Consider the following 6,024-nt stretch of genomic DNA (forward strand, 5'->3'; position numbering starts at 1 on the left):
AATATAATTGCTGCTGTTGCCAGAAGGATGTTATGCAATTGCAAAGAGGCAGCAAGCTGGTTGATGTGATCATGTCCAGGAGACAGTCTCTCTCAAAATATGCAGGGTGTGACAGGCTCCCCAGAGTGCAACCTGGACTGTGGGACCACTGAGCCCTCTGTCCCTCCAACCTGGGGTATTCCTCTCACACAGTGATGCTGTTGCCAAACTACAAACCTCTGACAGGCACTGCACTTGCACAGAATCCACAGTCAGGGACACACCCAGCTGAGTTACATGAATGCTTCTCCCGGCCATTCATGAACCAACAGCAGAGAGGCTCCAGCCAGTTCCCCTTCATCTCCCCAGCCTTGTACCCCAAAACTGTACTGTCTTGCCCTGGTCAGAAGCCTGAGCAGTGTAAATTCATTACCCAGTCTGCCCTTCCCTCAATGTGGGGAGGACACGCTGGCCTTTGTAAATGAGTTGAGATTTCCCAAGCACTTCAACCAAAACACACTGTTTTAGGTAAAAAAAATAGAACAGATTTATTAACTACAGAAATATTTTATTTATATTTTAAGAGATCAAAGTTGGTTACCTACGAAATAAAAGTAAATTCAGTCTGAGTTCTATAAACTAAACAGGATTTGAATCAAACAGTGTCTTACCCAGATAGGTGGTACAAACAGGTCACAGATCTTCAATACACCGGCTGGAACTGCCTTCCAGCCTGGGACCACCTTCCCTCAGTTCAAAGTCTTTGTCCTCCAGACATGTTTCCAGGTGTTGAGTTTTGGGGGGAACGAGGCTAAGTCATGATGTCACTTCCCCTCTTTTAAAGTTTCTTCCAGCTTTCTGGAAAGATCTTTTGCTTGTGATATGGGGTCTGACCCCATTGCTCAAGCAGTCTCCATTGTCTATGTGCTCTCACCGAGAAGTCTTCTGGGAAAGTGGATTCCCTTTAGTGATCCATCAGAACCTCTGGCTACTCCATTGTTGTACCTGAAAGCTGGTTGTAGGTGTTCCCAACCTCACAATATATTTGAGTAACACACACACAACAAAACTTCATAAGTCTACATACAATGATAGCACATACAATCCAACAGGATATTAATGTTCAACAGATCAAGACTTTTTAAATGAAACCGCACAAGGCATACTTAGTACAACTCGTATCATAATTATATGACAGTGGTGAATATGGGGGTTCCAGTGTGCTTCGAGGTACAGCGTGTCACACCGGGCTTGAAAAAATTACCCAACACCCAGTAGCCCAATGACTGAATCTTCTTGACAGTCTGAAATACATCCAAATGGCAAGTTGTGGTTTGGGAAGGCTTACACCTCCTACTGCCCAGTCTCCTGCTCTTTGAGTATTCCCATCTTACATCCCTTGCTGCTTAGGTCTGACGTCCCCAGTCCCTTGCTAGCTGAAATCTGCACCCCACTTTAATGCTGTCTCTCGACTATACACATACAACTAAAACTGGGCCTACCACCCAATAAACTTAGTGCTGTCCCTCTCCACACAATAAATGAATGCTGAACAGTCCCACAGTAAATCAGTTTGTGCTTGCTCACACAATAAACAAACATTCAGCCTCCCCTTGCACCATATAAATCAATTTAGATCTTGCCTCTTTGCAGGCATTGTTTGTTATTTCTGGCTACCCACCTGGTGCTCTTAGCTACTTCTCCTTTTTGACCTGGGCCCTTTGCTCTTTTCCCATTGTTAAAGGAACTGACATTTCTGCTCCTCTCTCCATCTCAGATTTAGTCTCCTATCTGGTCTCTTTCAATCGTTTGAGAAGTGTAGTGGTTCCCTCTCCACCTGAAAAATAACTAGTGGCGCGTGGGTTGTTCAGCTCTTTCTCCTTCACCTCAAACATGACTAGCAGGGCTGGGCTTCTTCCTCCCCCCCCCCTCACCCACTCTATTAAGAGAGCAGTGATGCTCAAGCCACAGTGCTCTTTGTTTTCTCTCTCCCCTCTTGAGAAGAAGCAAGTGGTACCATGAGTCCTCTTCAACTGAATAAAAATTTGTACTGTGTTTGGTCAAGTCCTGAAAATGTGGCTTACCCTATGAAAAAGTCTGGAAACCCCTGCTCTACAGTGTTCCTTATAGTAATGTGTAAAATGCAAGGAGAAATGTTATCTGAGTCAACAGCGTGGTCTGGAAAAGTGACCAACGTCTCAATCCTGCAATGTGCTCTGTGTGGGCTGACCCCTGCCTCTGTGGGGAGTCTTATGGACTTCAGTGGGGCTTGGCACTGGGGTGCACTAGCATGGAATTCATTATGCAACCAGGACCTAAATGTATGAGACAAGAAAGTGGCACATTCTTACTCAATAGATCTGCCCGCAGTATGTATTCAGAGTCCTGAAAGGACATCTGTGACAAAAGTAGCTTTTTACTCCTGTTAGCAATGCAGATTCAGCACAGCTATATGTGAACTGGATTCTATCCTGTGTGGCAAAGTACCTTCTCCTCAGCAGGCTCAGTCTTTTTTAGCCTTGGAGACACAGGCTTGGGCAAAGCAAATCCTTCTAGGTAGCACAGGGTCTGGCTATTCCTTCCCTCAGGTCAGTCCCTTGTGTTTGTTTTCTTCCCTTCTGGGGACAGGGCACAACCTTCCTTGCTGGAAGAGCTCAGAGCCTTGCTGCAGCTTCCCTGCTACTGTTGCTCCCCCCCCCCCCGGGGAGGGTTTAAAAAGGTCTCAAGCAGTTGGAGCCAGCTGAACCTAATTAGTTCCCTGGTAACTCCTTTTCCAGCTGAACCTTATTTTCCCATGGTTATCTCTCCTCAGTGGATTGGCAGAGGCCTTTTAACCCCCTGGGACAAATTACTACCCCCTCCTTTGTAGTCGTTTGTCCTGAGTTTGCCACACCTGGCTATTCTATTAGCAGCAGAATTCTTAACAAAATTCCAATGACAGGTCAAAATCGCCATTATTCAAGCCAGAAATATAGCTGACTTCCAGAGCTCAGGTGGAGTTTGCATGACTGGAAATTAGAACAAGGGTATTTGATCACATGTGATATAAAATCCATGAGAAACATGACATCCGTTTTACAGGATCACTGATCAGAGCAAAGCCCTAAGATACCATATGGCCCATAAAATAAGACAATTCAATACATTTTAAAAGCTAAAAAAGCAGTGTAGTGCCAAGAACAATGTGTAGTTACCCTGAAACTGTGACCTGTATCCCCTTTCCATGGTCCCTTGAGGGCATTCACTTAAGGTTTCTGGCTCCCAGCTGTCATCTTTTAGGCAGGGACCTACATCTCTGTCCCTCCCTCCTGACGGGGGTTTTAAGGATGCCCAGCTCCCTGTGATATCCCCAGCAAGCCAGGCTATCTAAAGGCCAGTTCCTATATCCTGCTTTCTTTCTGAGGGCTATGAATAGTGTATTGCCCTCAGTGATATGTTTCCACACAGCTCTTTCTAAATAAAGACACCTATTCTTAAGGTAAAATCCCAACAGAAAATATGTGGGGAAAAAAAAAATCAATAAAGTTCCTATATCCATACTAAAAGCTCGCCAGAGGTCACCCATCAGTTTAATAGGGCCTAGTGGGCCAAGTCTTTCCAACCCTTCTGCAAGAGTTGGGGCCCTCTGACAGAAGGTCCTGTTCACTTGTTGGATCAGAAAGAAAGCGTTAAGTCAGTTTCAACACAGTCTTTTTATGCCAAAAGGCCTTTCTTTGTTGGATTCTGGAAAACCCCAGTTTGCACCAGCATATGTAAGCTTCTTAGCAGTGGTACCACTTCTCAGGAGATATTACAGCCTGAGTGATTCAACTTTAATCATCCTCCACTACTAGAAGTGCTGTGGTAACTCATCCGGAGTTGTATACAATCCCTGACCCACAGTGATAGATCAACTTAATACAATATGGTCCCCCAGAGATATTACATGTGGTTGCAATATCTGTCACAGACAATATCCCAGGAAATCAAATTATGAGAAAGTTGTAAAAATATTTTTTTTAATTTTGTGGCAAAACAGAATAATAGACTCATACTCCAAAGAAGCACCACAGACTGAAGAAGAAACAATAGATTGTCTTTAAAAGCTTATGATTACTAAACAATTACCATAAAACAACTTGATTGGGGGAGAATTAAGTCAAAATTAGCATAGATTGCCAGTTACAAATTTAAACACAATTGGCTGACAACTATTATATAGCTCACACGTTAAAGTTTCTCTGTACAGTTTAATTGATTGGTCCTAATGGATTAATACTTGGAAGGATTTGCTTTTATTAATTACACAAGTCATTCAGTGTCAAACACCCACTCCAAAATTCACAAAGACCTTGAAGATCACTCCTGCAGCCCCTTCTCACATGCAGGTTACAGGATTGGGCCCAGTGAAGTATTTTAGGATGCTCAAGTTTGGTTGGTATGAGTCTTTTCTGCAGCCATATTTGGACTGATTTCTTCAAACTATTATAACCATTCTACCTTCAGAATAAATTACATTTTCATCCTATGATACAGTTGCTTTTAACATTTTATTTAAATTAAATTCCATAAAAGCATTTTCTGGTGAAGTTGTAGCTCCCCTTAACTATTTCTTAACAGCATATAGTGAGTGATGTCACCACTTGGGAATTGGGCTGGGACTGACTCATAAGATATTTATATAAAAGGACTATTTTATCTTTGAATTAAATTCCTATTTTCAGATATGCTAGGTAGCCATAAGAGGAGCTGAGTAGGGTTGGTCCCAAGCAATATAGGCTTTCTGAAATAGAACTTGATATTTACAGAAAGAATCAACTTCCAATACGATCACATTATTCACTAGTCTCATAAAAGATAAAACACCAAGCTCATTCCCAGGTGACAAGCACCTGGGAACAAGTCATCCCAGAGGGAGGCTGCTGTCATACAAGTCAATTGCAACCCCCTCTTCCACCAAGTACGTACTTAAAATAGCCACACTGGTCTGATCAATCATATCATGTTCAATTAGCTGTCTTATAAGCACTCTTTTTTAAATAGAGCTGGTTAAAAATCACTATGCTTTTTCCACAGCATTTTTTTAAATTTCCGGGGGAGGGGGGGGGTTGTTGGTATTTTGACGAAAGACAGGGCCCAAAGTGTTTTTATTCTCAAAAATCCACATTTTTTGCTTTTCCTCCCCTGCCCCAGCACTATCCTTTTCCAGTAGAAAAAGGGTGAAAGGGGGAAGAGGGGGCAGGAGGGATGAAAGACTAAAACCCAAACCTTTCACTTATGGGTTTTTCCATTGAAACCTGAAAACTTGACAGAAACAGTTTTTTCAAAAATTATAACTGGGTGGCGGGGAGGGGGGCATTTTCCCCTGAAAAATGTATTATGGAAAAATTTGATTAAAATAATAGAAGAAGAGAGTTGGCTAACCTCTTGGAAGTGAAGTAACACTCACTGGTGAGAAGTTCCCTGAGTCACCCCTATGATGGGTTGGGTCACAGAGACCACCATGGGACTGCCACCTAATGTGCTGAGACTACCTCTGAGCCCATTTTCCCTGGCAGCTTGGGACTTCAGTACCCTGTTTTGTTGAGCCAGACAGACCCAGGTCTGAACCACATACCCCACAAGCTGCAGACTTCACTGAAAACAGCTTAAGAAGTGTTCCTGTCTCTAGCACCCAGACACCCAGTTCCCAATGGGATCCAAACCCCAAATAAATCCGTTTTACTCTGTATAAAGCTTATGCAGGTTAAACTCATAAAGTGTTTGCCCTCTATAACACTGATAGAGAGATATGCACAGCTGTTGTCTCCCCCAGGTATTAATTACTTGATCTGGATTAATTAATAAGCAAAAAGTGATTAAGTATAAAAGGTAGGATTTAAGTGGTTTCAAGTAATAACAGACAAAGTAAATTACGAAGCAAAATAAAACAAAAATATGCAAGTCTAAGCCTAATACAGTAGGAAACTAAATGCATGTAAATCTCACCCTCAGAGATGTTCCAATAAGCTTCTTTCACAGACTAGACTCCTTCATAGTCTGGGTCCAACAATCACTCCCCCCGTT

Source organism: Mauremys reevesii, linkage group 1 (assembly GCF_016161935.1).
Source record: "Mauremys reevesii isolate NIE-2019 linkage group 1, ASM1616193v1, whole genome shotgun sequence".
Taxonomy (NCBI): Eukaryota; Metazoa; Chordata; order Testudines; family Geoemydidae; genus Mauremys; species Mauremys reevesii.